Here is a 14,799-nt window from a genome sequence, read left to right on the forward strand (position 1 = left end):
ACTAATTCTAATTGTTTCTAAGCAATCCACAGAGCAGTTCATCCTATTTAGATATTCACGACCAAGAAGTACTGGATTCTATTTATGATAGGCCCTGGAATGCCAATAGGTGTTTATTATTGAATTCACTGATGGGGTAGTACCCATTTTGGGAACGTCCAGCGCCAAAGTCACTAAATGGGTAAGTCGCCAATCCCTAAAACGGACTATATAATGTGCTTTATCTACTGGGTTACGGTGCGCCGGGGGGGGGGGGGGGGGCATTTTATTAGAGTTTCTGTAGAAGCATATACTCGGGGGGTGGGGTGGGTGTAAGATAGACTTTTTCAAAGCAGACTCCCCATTCATTAGATAGAGTAGATCACCAAGATTTTGTGATCCACTGCCAAACTTATTCCAATTTACTGAGCATTCTCAATATTATGCCTCGAAGAGGACTCGAACCTCCATGCTCTTTAGCATGAGATCTTGAGTCTCGTGTGTCTACCATTTCACCACCAAGGCATCTTGAAAGTGAATCGTATTCCATGAATATGATATCTCTCCAGTGTGATGTATGGAATATATGACAAAGGTGGAGTGTTAGAGTGTTTCTATTGATCGGTCATGTCATATAGGCCCGAATCGGACATCCAATTGCTTTGATTTGAATTATCCAGAGGGTGCCTAATCTTATATTTATATATTATATCAAAAAGATGGACAATCAAACCTATTTCTCGATTCAATAGAAACCCAGAGAGGTGAGGTGAATAGGGTCCTAAATAACAAGAGATATGTAAAAAGCAAGTCCAATTACGCCTATTCCTAATCCTAAATGGAATGTAACAATGTAGGGATCCATATGCGAACACAATATCTATTTAGATACGTTCGAATGACCCCTTCTCATAATTAGAATGTATATAACCCTATTATGGTTTGGTTTGGTATGGAATGAACTTATAATCATGGAATCGACTCGATCATCAGATTATATATTATAAGTTCATAACCCTAGCCCATTCCCATTTTGGACGGAACATATCTTAATTCTTTGATTCCAGTTAGTAAGAGGGATCTTGAACTAAGAAATAGATTCTAGAAGCTAAAAAAGGGTATCCTGAGCAATTTCAATAATCGGGTTCATTGATATTCCTGGTATAGTAGATGCTATCACACATATAATCATATTCAATTCGATGGAATTGTTTGATCTTAAAGGGGATCTTCTATAATTTTACACGTGAGAGGTTATTTCTTGGTTTCGTCCAGTCATTAATAACTTGATTATTTGTAGATAATAGTAGATAGAAACAACGCTCATATGGAGTCCTATTGAAACCAAGAAATATAGGCATGCTTGCCATCCACACCAGAATAAATGAAGTTTTCCAAAAAAACCTGCTAGTGGAGGAAGATCTCCTAAGGATAATAGACATAAGGCTAAAGAGAGAGCCAAAAAAGGATCTTTCATGTATAATCCTGCATAATCTGAAATGTTATTAGTTCTGGTATGGAGACTAAATGATACAATGCAAGCAAAAGTTTCTAGATTCATGGAGATATAGAACAGCGTATAAGTTATCATGCTTGCATATCCACCATTTGGGTCTCCAACAATTATTCCAATAATTACATATCCAATTTGACAAATGGGCAAACACGCAAGCATACTTTCATGCTTGCTTAAGTAATAGCAATGAGATTCCTCAATATCGTGCTAAGAGTAGCTAGGATTTCCAGAAGAATATGCCATTCATTTGATGAGAAATAAAGAGGAATATCAAAAATTCGAGTGGCTGGAGCTGAAGCAGCTACTTTCGAAGTAATAGAAAGAAAATCAACAACTGGAGTGCGAGAGTCAGAGTCGAAAAGAGGATTCCTCGCTACTTTCTTTCATTCAAAATCGTGCATGAGACTTTCATGTCACATGGCTCCTAAGTTATAAAAGAAAGAAGAACTCATCTTATTTCTTTTTTGATTGCCTTCCTTGTGTATGTGTAAGACTAAACCCATACGATTTCTAAAAAGGATTATTAATCCTTAACTTTTCAAGGAATCCTTCATCAGTGGTTGTGAATGACTGATTCTTCTCAATCTTTTCGACCTTGGTTCTGTAGGAGAAAGCCAGAAAGATTGAGATATAGAACCATCTGATTTGATTCGTTTTCAATAGCCATGAGATGATCATCTTAGGGTATTCGTTTTCAAAAACTCGTAGTCTCTGAAGGATGAGAACTAACTATTAACATCTACATTGAGAATTCAAGTATTGTATACGTCATTAGTCCGATCCTTTGTAGGAACTACCCATAATAACGAACTTGCAAAATGAATATCTTTATCATAAAAAGATTCATTGTTCTTGATGCTGCTTCACCTTAATTGATATTTGAACAAGTAAACATTATGTTTTGGTCCAAGTGGGGATAGCGTTTCTCTTTTGCATGTCCATGGAGTTTTGAAAAATCCAAACATCTCAGAGGTACATAGAGAGGTAGGAATTTATCGAACGAACCGCACTCCTTCGTATACGTCAGAAGTCCATTGATGAGAAGGGGCTGGGACTTTTCCTACAGTGATGAATATAAGTGAAATTGAAATTCCTAGGGAGTTATACATTTTTGTATTGATAAGACCATTTTCTATTTCTTGAAGCTCGATCTCTCCCCCGGATGAACCATATAGCCAAGAGAAACCATGAACCAGAATCGAAGAGCTTGCCCCACCCATGAGTAAATATTTTGTAGTAGCCTCATTAGACCATCATATTTATATCCAGAAAATAGGTTGGATCATAAACTGAAACATTCTGGAGCTACAAAGATAGTTATTAAATCGTTAGCACCGCATAAGAACATTCCTCCTAGAGTAGCTGTTAATACGGATAACAGAAACTTTATTATAGCCATTTATGTACATTCAATGTACTCTACGAATAGAGGAATACATCAAGTTGAATATAGTAAAGTAAGAAATTGAAAGATTTCGTTGAAATTGTCCATTTGGAAATTTCCCGAAAAGCTAATCATAAGTTCTTTTCTCAATCGAAACAATAGGGCTGTTATGCTCATTACTAAACTTGTTGAAGAGATTAAATATAAGCAAGGTATATCTTTTTAATCAGAGGTTGAATCGATCATTAGAAGAAGAATTAGGCCAAAAATTAGGATACATTATGGGAAAATAAAACTGCCATCGAAGAGAAGCAAATGAAAGGCCTTCATAAAAATTCTCGTAGAATCGAGAATGAAGTTTTCATTCTGTACATGCCAGATCACGAATTAGTAACTGCATCCAATCTCCAAAAAATCCCACTTGTTTTTAACTTTTTGGAATGGAATTTTTACGGAATCCCTATGAATAGGATCAAACTTTATTCCATGGTATTTACATGAGATTCCTCTTTCTTATTCGTAAACAAGTCCTCGAGAGGGCTTAGTTGATCCATGATTTATGTTTCGTCTTTCGTTTCCTTTTCATTTGTTTCGAGAAATATATTAATCAATTCTGATTCTTTATTTTTCTATTGATTCTTTTCCGATCGAGATGTATGGACCCATGGGTCTATGTATCTATATAGATCATGTTCGTGGATTAACCAAAATGTACAAAAGCTCTATTTGCCTCTGCCATTCTATGAGTTTCTTCATTTTTGCATATGGCATCGCCACTCCCTTTGGTAGACTAATTTGGAACTTAATTTGAAAACCATATTTTAACCTGAATGTTTATGGGTTGGCCCTCATAACCGACGAATGGCAAGTGCTTTTCCTTGTGTGGATCCTATTTCAATGGGCATTTGATGGGTCGATCCGCCTACACGTCTTGCTTTTACTGCTATACCGGGAGTTACTTCACGTATTGCTTGATGTAAAACAGATAGTGGATTTGTTTTTTTCTTTCGTTGAATCTTTTTCATGGCTCGATAGATAATTTGATAAGCCAATGATTTTTTTTTTCGTGTTTCAGAATACGGTTAACCAACATGTTAACTAATCGATTACGATAAATTGGATCGAATTTTGTAGTTTTTTCTTCTGCAATACCTCGACATGACATGAGTGTGAAAGGGGTTCAAGAATCAGTTTTCTTTTTATAAGGGCTAAAATCATTTATTTTGTAGGGTGGATCTTGAAAGATATGAAAGATCTCCCTCCAAGCCGTACATACGACTTTCGTCGAATACAGTTTTCCACAGAATTCTATATGTATCTACGAGATTGAGTATGGAATTCTATTTACTCACTTTAAATTGAGTATCTATTCCTCTCCTTTTCCTGCTAGGATTGGAAATCTTGTATTTTACAAATCCATAAGATTGAGTTGTTGGGTTTCCAAAATAGTGTAAAAAGAAGTGCTTCGAATCATTGCTATTTGACTCAGACCTATTCTAAAAAAGTCGAGGCATTTCGAATTGTTTGTTGACACGAACAAAGTCAAGGAAAACCTCTGAAATTATTTCAATATTGGACCTTGGACATATAATAGTTCCGAATATAATCTCTTTAGAAACTTTGAAACTTTCGTTATTGGGTTAGCCATACACTTCACATGTTTCTAGCGATTCACATGGCATCATCAAATGATACAAGTCTTGGATAAGAATCTACAACGCACTAGAATGTCCTTGTTGACGATCCTTTACTCCGACAGCTATCTAGGGTTCCTCGATTAATATGATATCTCACACCGGGTGAATCCTTAACCCTTCCCCCTTTTACTAAGACTATAGAATATTCTTGTAAATTATGGCCAATACCAGGGATATAAGCAGTGATTTCAAATCTAGAGGTTAAGTGCATTTTGGCAACTTTACGTAAGGCAGAGTTTGGTTTTTTGGGGGTGATAGTGGAAAAGTTGATAGATAAGTCACCCTTACTGCGACTCTACATAACCCTACATGAGATTTTCTTCACATATGGCTCCTCGTTCAATTATTTTGAAGTCATTGGATCCTTTTCCTCATTCGGGAATCTCTTCCCTTCTTCCACTCAGGTGTGAAGAGTAACTAGGACCAATTCAGTCACGTTTTCATTCATTTGGAATCTAGGCTCTTCTACTTTGCTTTTTTTTTTTTTTTCCCTCTCTTTTCTTTTTTATTTCTCTCTTTATTTTATTCCTTTCCATCATTGCTTAAGTGGCATAGGTTCAATTTCCTTTACCATGAAATGATTTTACGGAGAGGAAATCACATTTACAAATGGTTCAGCTTTCTTTTTTGTACTCTACTTGTTCCGTTCCTTGATGGTCCAATTAATTAATAGTAGTTGGAGGACGGTTAGTGTCTGTTATGCATGACTCTGGAATGTTATAGCTAAGGAGTGGATTTCAGGGTCCCTTGACTTGCCAAGTCTTTACACATATGATAGTGGTGGCCAGGTTATCGACGATTCTACAACGGGCAGCCACTGGAAATCCTGACTTAGTAACTCACTTCCAAGATGGCATTAAATATATCTTGTGCTAGTGGCTCTTGGGTGCCTCATTTATGCTGCTGGCATATCGTACCGTATTGCGCTGACCACTCACAAAAGCTGTGGCCTTCTGCTATGTTAGACCCTCCCCTAGAAGTACAATGGTTGGTCCCTCCAAAACTAGGGCTTCTAATACCTCTAGCATTGGTTTTATCACTTTATTTTCCTATTACAGACTCTATTAAAGCTTAATAACCGTAACTTCATGTATTGGTGTTCCTATAGAGCTCCCCTTCCCCTGCTAACCAAAGTACCTAGTGATACGAACTTAGGATGACCTGCTCCTAAACCCGTATTTTATTAGCCCGGATCTAATTATGTTCAAGTTCTAATGGTCACCTGTAACCCTAGCCAACCTATGATTAGAAACCTTGTTATATAAAGAAGACACCACAATAAGTGATGGAAATCCTATTGATAAGTCAAAACTAAAACACTCATTCACTAATGGTGTTTCAGGTGTTCAAAAGAACAAAGAGAATTCAATCTCACAAATAATTTTCTGTATAAAATTAAAGCTTAATTCTTATTGAAAAATAAGCCTTTAAACAGGCTACAAAGTCACAAAATAAAACCCTAAAAACAAAGGAAAAACTGGCCACACAAAGTAGTTTCCTATGGTGGCCTAAATTCTCACTCATTTCCTAATATAATTTGGATTAATTAATTCTTTTATTTTGAATTAGGAAATAATTAATTTACAATGAAAATAATAAAATAATAACTTTCCTAAACTTAGTTTACAATGAAAATTATAAAATAATAACTTTCCTAAACTTATTTGTCCAGAAAATAAAGAAATGAAAACCAAAAAGTATTGGTAGTTTCCTAAAACAAAAAGTAGAAACAAATTAGGAAACTAAAATACTAGCTTTTTAACTAAGTTGACTTTGACCAATGTTTGACCTCTTTGAGCTCCAAATTAACTTATATATGATTTGTAGGATGCCAAATAAGCTTATTATGGAGTTCCACATGTTTTCCTTTCTTGGAGGAAAGAGAAAAAGGCAACTCAGTACAATAAGTAAAGCCAGCACAAAATACAGCAAAAACAGGCCAAATTTACTAACTGTCCGTACAACCCCTTTATGGACAACTTTGAAGCTGTTTTGGCTTGATTCCATGTCCTCTTAGACATATGTATTTAATCCATGAAACATTGGAACCATTTCATGCTTCCCGGCCTACATAATTGCACCAAAACCGCTACCCGGGTCTGTACCGGCTTCCACCATTTGTATGCTCAAGATAGGTCTTGGATCTTCGTGTATAGACAAGCCCTTTTGAATATGAATTACTCCATGGATAAAGGCAGCAATAATGTCTTTAAATTTCTTAGCTTGAGCCCTAGTGATCGGCCCGGTTTTCATCCGTATCGAGTCAGCACCCTATCGGGTTGTCGGTTGAGTGGGTTCTAGCGGATTCGCATCACCTCGGGACTGCTTAAAGCGAGGGCAAAGAAAGAATATCTTTTAGGGACTGCTTAAAGCGAGGGCAAAGAAAGAATATCTTTTACATACCCATCAAGTTTTTCAACTTTTTTGGAAATGATATAAAGAAAGATGTCTCTGTTTACAGCAAATTGAAGTTATAGCAATGAACAAAAAATAAAAAGACGTAAACAAAAAATTTATAAATAGAGTTAGAATTCTAGACAAAACTTTAGATAGGATATTCTTTGTTTGGGATACACTTAAAAAAGAGACTAGATTTTGTAATGATATCCTCAAAATGAATACTTACCTAAAATATATGATCCTTTCTTGAATGGCCCCCATCGGGGACGAATCACAAATTTTTTTTCAACTGCAATCCTAGATGAAACTTTCAAAAAAAACAACATTAACATAGAGGGTTTTTGTATAAAAAAAATTTCATAGTATCCTTCTTATTTTTAATTACCTATCCATTTAATAAAAAACCATTAACAACAAAAATTTTATATTTCTTGAACTTAATCAATGAACTTACTAAAAAACCACCATCAAGTTTAAATTTTAACGAGCTTTCTTTACTTCCCGAAGAAGAACAAATAAAAATTGATTAAGAAGATAACAAACAAAATTATAAATTTCTATTTGATGCAGCTATAAGAGATCCTAACGATAAAAAAATTAGAAAAAAACGTATTGAACTAAAAGAAATTACTAAACAAGTTCCTCGATGGTCGTACAAATTAATTGATGATTTAGAAAACTAGGAGGGAGAAACCACAGAGGGGGTGGCAACGGAGTATGAGATTCGTTCACGAAAATCCAAACGTGTAGTGATTTTTACTGATAACCTACAAACTATTGATACTAATACCAAAGATACTAATAATCCTTATGAAATAGAGGAAGTGGCTTTGATACGTTATTCACAACAACCGGATTTTCATTGAGACATACTAAAAGGTTCTATGTGCGCTCAAAGACACAAAACAATTATTTGGAAACTCTTTTAAGCAAATGTACATTCACCCCTTTTTTTGGATAGAATCGAAAAAGATGTTTTTTTTTTTTTTTCCTTTTGATATGTCTGAGCCAATGAAAATGTTTTTTAAAAATTGGATGTGGAAAAACATAGAATCAACAATTTCAAATTATACAGAAAAGAAGCCAAAAGGCACTGAGAAAAACAAAGAAAAACACAAAATTGAAGAAAACAAAAGACGAGAAAAAGCACATATAGAAATAGCAGAAGCATGGGATAATATTATATTTGCTCAAATACTAAGAGGTCTTGTGTTAGTCACCTAATTAATTTTTGGAAAAAATATTCTATTACCCTTCTTGATAATCATTAAAATTTTTATACGTATACTACTGTTTAAATTTCCCGAATGGTATGATGATTTAAAGGATTGGAATAGAGAAATGCATATTAAATGTACATATATTGGCGTCCAATTATCAGAAATAGAATTTCCGAAAAAATGGCTAATAGATGGTATTTAGATAAAGATCCTATTTCCTTTTCGTTTGAAACCTTGGCATAAATCTAAGCTACAAAAAACTTATAATGATCCAATGAAAAAGAAAGGATAAAAAAAGATTTCTATTTTTTAATAGTTTGAGGAATGGAAACTAAACTGCCTTTCGTCTCTCCCAAAACCACCTTTGAATTTTTTAGCCTATTTTTAAAGAACTCAACAAAAAAATAAGACAATGGAAAAAGCAGCATTTTCTAGTTCTAATAATAAGACCAGTTTAGTAAAACCATTATATTTCGGAAAGAAATAGTAAAAGAACTCCAAAAAAAAAACCCAACTCTATCATTTGGCGTGGGAGAACTATAAATATATCAATTAAGTGAAACTAAAAAAGAAAAAGATTCAATAAGAAATAATAAGCTAATTCATGAATCGTTTAGTAAAATTCGACCTACATATTGCACAAATTATTCATTAACAAAAAGAAAATTACAAAATTTGACTGATAGAACAAATACACTCATAAATCAAATAGAAAAAATAAAAAAAGAGAACAAAAAGAATTTATAATGCAAAATATAAGTTCTAACAAAAACAAAATGAGTTATGATGATAAAAGATTAGGATCGCCAAAAAATATTGGGCAGGTATTAAAAAGAAGAAATGCTCGACTAATCTGTAAATTACATTATTTTATATATCATTTTTCATTGAAAAGATATACATTATAATACAAAATATAAGTTCTAACAAAAACAAAATGAGTTATGATGATAAAAGATTAAGATCACCAAAAAATATTGGGCAAGTATTAAAAAGAAGAAATGCTCGACTAATCCATAGATCACATTATTTTATAAATTTTTTTTCATTGAAAATATATACATAGATATCTTTTTAGGTACCATTGATATTTGGAATATTAATGCACAATGTTTTAAGGAATCAACAAAAAAAATTCTTAATAAATATATTTACGATGATAAAGATATTTCTAATTCTAATAGTGAAACAAATCAAAAAATACTTTATAGAAAAAACAAACGTCTAATTTACTTTATTTCGACTATAAAAAAGTCCCTTTCTACTATTAATAATAAAAGCACACAGACTTTTTTTTGACTTATCTTACATGTCACAAGCATATGTATTTTACAAATTATCACAACCCTCAGCCCTTAACTTATACTTATATAAGTTAAGATCTGTTTTTCAATATAATGGAACAACTTTTTTTCTTAAGAATGAAATAAAGAATTATTTTGGTGGAACATGGAAACTATTTCATTCCAAATTAAGACATAATTCTCTTTGAAATTTGGGAATGAATCAGTGGAAAAATTAGTTAAAAGGTCATGATCAATATGATTTATCTCCGATTAAATGGTCTAGCTTAGTACCACAAAAGTGGCAAAATAGAGTCAATCAACACTCTGTAGCTCAAATTAACCATTTAAAGAAATACGATTCATGTGAAAATGAAAAAAAAAAAACCGATTAATTCACTACAAAAAAAAAAACTTTTGAAGCCGCCTCATTACAAAAGGAAATAGAGAATTTTAAAAAACACTATAGATATGATCTTTTAGCATATAAATTTATATCATCTAAATCCATTAATTATGAAGATCAGAAGAACTCTTCTAATTATGGATTACCATTACAAGTAAATAATAACCAATAAATTTTTTATAATTATAGTACACATAAATGAAAATATTTTAATGTGCTAGGAGATATCCCTATCAATAATTATCTAGTCGAAGATGATATTATAGATATGGAGAAAAATCTGGATAGAAAATATCTTAATTGGATAATTCTCAATTTTTGTCTAAGAAAGAAAGTCGATATTGAGGCCTAGATCAATATTGATATTGACACCACTAGTAATAAATACAGTAAGACTCGAGAGGAATAATTATCAAGTACTTGATAAAACCGATACACAAGGTCTTTTTTATCTCATGATTCCTCAAAATCAAGAAATCAACCTATCCAATACAAAAAAAAAACCTTTTTGATTGGATAGGAATGAATGAAGAAATACGAAGTTGTCTCGTATCAAATCTGGATCGTTGGTTTTTCCTAAAATTTTTGATACTTTATAACAGGTATAAGATTAAACCATGGGCCATTCCAATCAAATTAATTCCTTTTAATTTACATATAAATGAAAATGCTAGTGAAAATAAAAGCATCACCGGAAAGAAAAAAAGAAATATATCAATATTTTCGAATAAAAAAAAAAATCTCTTGAATCAGAAAACCAAAATCAAGGAAAAAAAGAATCCATAAGCCAAGTAGATTTTGAATCATCTCTCTCAAAGCAAGACGAAGATATTGAAGAAGATTTTGTGGGATCAGACATGAAAAAAGATAGAAATAAGAAACAATCCAGAAGCGGGGTTTGGTTTCTTCCTAAAAAGGTATTTGCATTTTCAATTGAGATGGGATAGTGTTTTAAATAAAAAAGTGATCGATAACATCAAAGTATATTGCCTCCTGCTTAGACTGATAAATCCAAGAGAAATTTTTATATCCTCTATTCAAAGGGGCGAATTCAGCCTAGATATTCTACCGATTCATAAAGATTTAACTTTTATAAAATTGATGAAAAAGGGAATATTGATTATCAACCCAATCCGTCTGTCTATAAAAAATGAAGGACAATTTATTATATATTAAGTCGTAGGTATTTCATTGGTTCATAACAGTAAGCATGAAATAAATCAAAAGTCCTTAACAAAAAGCACTGTTGATAAAAAGAATTCTGTTGAATTCATTGAAAAATATCAAAAAAATGACAAAAAATAAAGACAACAATCATTATGATTTGTTTGTCCCTGAGAACATTTTATCCCCTAGATTTCATAGAGAATTAAGAATTCTAATTTGTTTTAATTCTAGGAATGGGAATGGTATGCCTTGAAATGCAACATGTTGCAATGTAAGAAGGCAAATAGTCAAGTTTTGGATAAAAGCGAAAGAGATACAATTAAATTAAAATTCTTTCTGTGGCCTAATTATCAATTCAAAGATTTAGCTTGTATGAATCGATATTGGTTTGATACCCATAAGGGCAGTCGTTTCAGTTTGGTAAGGATAAATATGTATCCTCGATTCAAAATTTGTTAGGTAATGGTAGATTTGTTTTTCCTATATTTCCTATAGTATGATCTATGAAAACAAAGAAATGCACACATGCATTGGCTTACATTTCATTCCAATACGTGATTCATTGACATATCAATTAGATCTATAAATGTCACCAAAATCTTATTTTTTTTTCATTTTAGGTCTAAATTTTTATCTTTTGTGTATACTAAGTTAAAATGAATGGCATTGTTATTATTGATCAATAAAACCACTAACATTAAAAAAAGTATAGGAATAGGGGGACAGATTTCATTTTATGGTAAAAAATTCATTCATCTCGGTTATTTCGCAAGAAGAAAAAGAAGAAAAAGTAGGATCTGTTGAATTTCAAATATGCAGCCTCACCAATAGGATACTAAAACTTATTTCACATTTGGAATTGCACAGAAAAGACTATTTATCTCAAAGAGGCCTACGTCAAATTTTGGGAAAACGTCAATGGCTACTGTCTTATTTGTTAAAGAAAAATAGAATATGTTATAAAGAATTAATTAATCAATTGGATATTCGGGAATCATAAACTCGCTAATTTGAAAAAGTAGTTTATTTTGAATTATTTAATTTGTTAGATCTTGAATTTGAATTTTAATGAACTTATTTTAGTTTTTTTGAGGAAAAACCTATGAATATACTAGCTACAAGAAATGACCTCATGGTAGCAAATATGGGTCCCCACCACCCATCAATGCATGGTGTTCTTCGACTCATTGTTACTCTAGATGGTGAAGATGTTATTGACTGTGAACCAATATTGGGCTATTTACACTAATGGATGGAAAAAATTGTGGAAAAATAATAATTATAGAATATCTGCCTCATGTAATGCGTTGGGAGTATTTAGCTACTATGTTCATAGAAGCAATAATCATAAATGGCCCGGAGCAGTTAGGAAATATTCAAGTGCCTAAAAGAGCCAGCTATATCAGAGTAATTATGTTGGAGTTGAGTCGTATAGCTTCTCAACTACTATGGCTCAGCCCTTTTATGTCAGATATTGGTGCACAGATGCCTTTCTTCTATATTTTTTGAGAAAGAGAATTAATATATGATCTATTCGAAGCTGCCACTGGTATTAAAATGACGCATAATTATTTTTGTATGGGAGGAGTAGCTGCTAATCTATCTCATGGCTGGATAGATGAATGTTTGGATTTTTGCGATTATTTTTTAACAGGAATCGCTGAATGTAAAAAACTTATTGATACAATAGAAGTACAAGATATCAATTCTTTTTCTAGATTGGAGTTTTTAAAAGAGGTTTACGGAATTATATGGGCCTTTATTCCTATTTTTACTCTTGTATTGGGAATTACGATAGGCGTACTGGTAATTGTATGGTTAGAAAGAGAAATATCCGCAGGATTGCAGTAACGTATTGGACCTGAATACGCCGGCCTTTTAGGAGTTCTTCAAACTCTAATAGATGGGCTATATTGGAGTGATTGCAGCGGATGAATGCTTGATTTTAAAACATAGGTCAAAGGATGGACAAGATAGAAACATCACAAGGAGAGCCAAGTATAAGGTTAGATACTCATGTAGGTCGAGGAGGTTGAGGGCGACCAAGAGAGGAATTTGCGGGAAGTAACTTTGGAGATGACTTGGATGAGGGGTTTGATGAAATTTTTGAACCTAAAGAAAGGCCAATCCGTGGGAGACCAGTAAGGAATGAAGATGATGATCTAGGGAATATCAAGGTAAACATTCCACCTTTCATGGGAAAAAGTGATCCAGGGCATATTTGGAATGGGAGGAGAGAATGGAGATGATTTTTTATTGTCATAATTATTCGAAGGCCAGGAAGGTGAAGTTGGTAGCAATGGAGTTTGGTCATTATGCACTCCAATGGTGGACCAATGAGCAAAATACTCGAAGACGAGTTGGTGATGACTTGATCACTACATGGCGACAAATGAAAAGAGCCATGAGAAAGCGGTTCGTACCATCACACTATCATAGGTTGCTGCATCAAAGGTTTCAATCTTTATCTCAAGGAAGTATGTCCATGGAGGATTATTATATTGAGATGCTTATGATGAGGTTAAACATGAGTGAGGATAGAGAAGCAACCATGGAAAGATTCCTTGGTGGCTTGAATTGTGAGATAGCCAATCAACTATAATTGCAACAACATGTGGAATTGGAGGAGATGTTGCATGTAGCTATTAAATTGGAGCATCCATTCAACAGGAGGGGTATAGGCTCCTGGTTTGGAGGTGTTTCCAACAGTAGAAGATCAAATCCAAGTGATTGAGGAAGTAATCCCGTCTATGATTCAAAGCCAATACCGAAACTAGGTGAAGAAAGTTCAAATCAGCTAAAAAAGATTCCAGAGCCGAATCTGTTCAAGCACCAAATATTGAGGTAAAATCTGATCCTAAACCTTTAAGATCTAGAGAAATTATTTGTTTTAAGTGACAGGGATGAGGACACATTGCTAGTTAATGCTCGAATAGGAGGATCATGGCTAAAAGGTAATGGTGAACTAGAATTCGAGAGTGAAGAAAGTGATGCTGAAATTGAAATTGATGGTGATGAAGTTGGAGATGATAGGCATGATGAATCTGAAACTCTCAAGGCATCTAGGGCCGATTTGAGTTTAGTAGCAAGGAGGGTTCTAACTGTGTACAAAAATGAGGACCAAATTCAAGGAGAGAACATCTTCCACACCCGATGTGAAATCCAAGGTAAGATTTGTAGTATGATTATTGATACTGGAAGTTGTACAAATGCAATTAGTAACATTGTGGTTGATAAATTAGGCATAACAACTATTAAACATTCCAAACCATATAAAGTACAATGGCTTAATGATAATGGTGAGATGCAAGTAAATAAACAAGGCAAAGTAAAATTCAGCATAGATAAATATGTGAATGTTGTTGTGTGTGATGTTGTGTCTATGCATGCCAGACATATTCTATTAGGTAGACCATGGCAACTTGATAAAGATGCTAATCATTATGGTCGAGATAATTGTAATGTTTTTAGATTTAAAGGTAAAAAGGTCAAGATAGAGCCATTAACTCCCAAGGAATTATATAGAGACCAATTACAAATACAACAAAGGAGGGAGGCCGAAAAACTCAAGGAGAAGGCTAGTATGGCACCAACGGCTTCACCAACCATCCAAGAAGGTAAGTATGAGCTTACTATTCAAAGTAAGTCTTCTAAGACTCGAATTGAGTGGACAAATCATGAGAAAGCTGAATGTGGGGTGAGAAAAATGGAGAAACCTCAGAGTGAGAAATTTGGTGCAAAAGCCGA

At 33.4% G+C, this 14,799-nt stretch overlaps 2 pseudogenes; one reads left to right on the forward strand and one right to left on the reverse strand.

Annotated features, from left to right (window-relative positions):
* Positions 1-1,087: 1,087 nt before the first annotated feature.
* Positions 1,088-3,257, reverse strand: LOC132804356 (NAD(P)H-quinone oxidoreductase subunit 2 A, chloroplastic-like; annotated as a pseudogene).
* Positions 3,258-12,154: 8,897 nt separating this feature from the next.
* LOC132804235 (NAD(P)H-quinone oxidoreductase subunit H, chloroplastic-like) lies at positions 12,155-12,987 on the forward strand (annotated as a pseudogene).
* The last annotated feature ends 1,812 nt before the right edge of the window (positions 12,988-14,799 follow it).

Source organism: Ziziphus jujuba, chromosome 6 (genome assembly GCF_031755915.1).
Source record: "Ziziphus jujuba cultivar Dongzao chromosome 6, ASM3175591v1".
NCBI classification, from domain to species: Eukaryota; Viridiplantae; Streptophyta; class Magnoliopsida; order Rosales; family Rhamnaceae; genus Ziziphus; species Ziziphus jujuba.